This window comes from Myotis davidii, unplaced genomic scaffold, assembly GCF_000327345.1.
Source record: "Myotis davidii unplaced genomic scaffold, ASM32734v1 scaffold200, whole genome shotgun sequence".
Classification (NCBI taxonomy): domain Eukaryota; kingdom Metazoa; phylum Chordata; class Mammalia; order Chiroptera; family Vespertilionidae; genus Myotis; species Myotis davidii.
In genome coordinates, this window is record NW_006293700.1 from 2664360 (window position 1) to 2664862 (window position 503).

General features: G+C 61.0%; 1 protein-coding gene across 2 annotated transcripts in view; it reads left to right on the forward strand.

The window, feature by feature from the left end:
* KCNB2 (potassium voltage-gated channel subfamily B member 2) overlaps nucleotides 1-503 on the forward strand; it is a 334334-nt gene that overhangs the window by 301 nt on the left and 333530 nt on the right. The window contains exon 2 of one of the 2 annotated variants that reach the window (XM_015566256.1): nucleotides 87-318. The gene's annotated coding sequence lies outside the window, so the exon portion shown is untranslated. Of the gene's footprint in view, nucleotides 1-6; nucleotides 319-503 lie in introns of those variants that run through there. The other variant, XM_006767323.1, reaches the window with a different exon arrangement.

The following is a 503-nucleotide window of genomic DNA, read 5'->3' on the forward strand; positions in this document are numbered from 1 at the left end:
ACCCGCGTGGGGAAGTGGGTGAAGATCGATGAAGATTATTCCCCCTTTTAAGGATTCCTTAGCTCCCTCCCGCCGTCTCTCCTTAGAGCCTTCCTAGTGGAGACCGTGAACCGGAGTCAGAGATGTAGAGAGGAGGGAAGACGCCACGCCGGGAGCTCCAGCCAGCCAGCCGGGTAGACCCTCCTCTCGGTGGAGGGGAGGGGGATTTCCAGCGACACATCATTGGCGAAGGGGATCGTCGCCGGGAGAGGAGCCCCCGAGGGAACGGGGAATCCCACAGCCCTTTGTGGTGCCGGCTGAACAGGTCTCGGGAGCTAGGTAAGTTGGGGTGGGTGGGCAGGGGGATTGCTGCTCCCCGAAGGGTTCTTCCTTTAATAAAGAACCATCGTGGGCAGCCTCGCCAGACGAAAGGAATTGGAAACTGCCATATGGCGCCCAGCGGACTTACACACAAAGCTGAGGGGAAGGCGCTCAAGTCTTAGCTCCCCCCCCCCCCCCCCCCC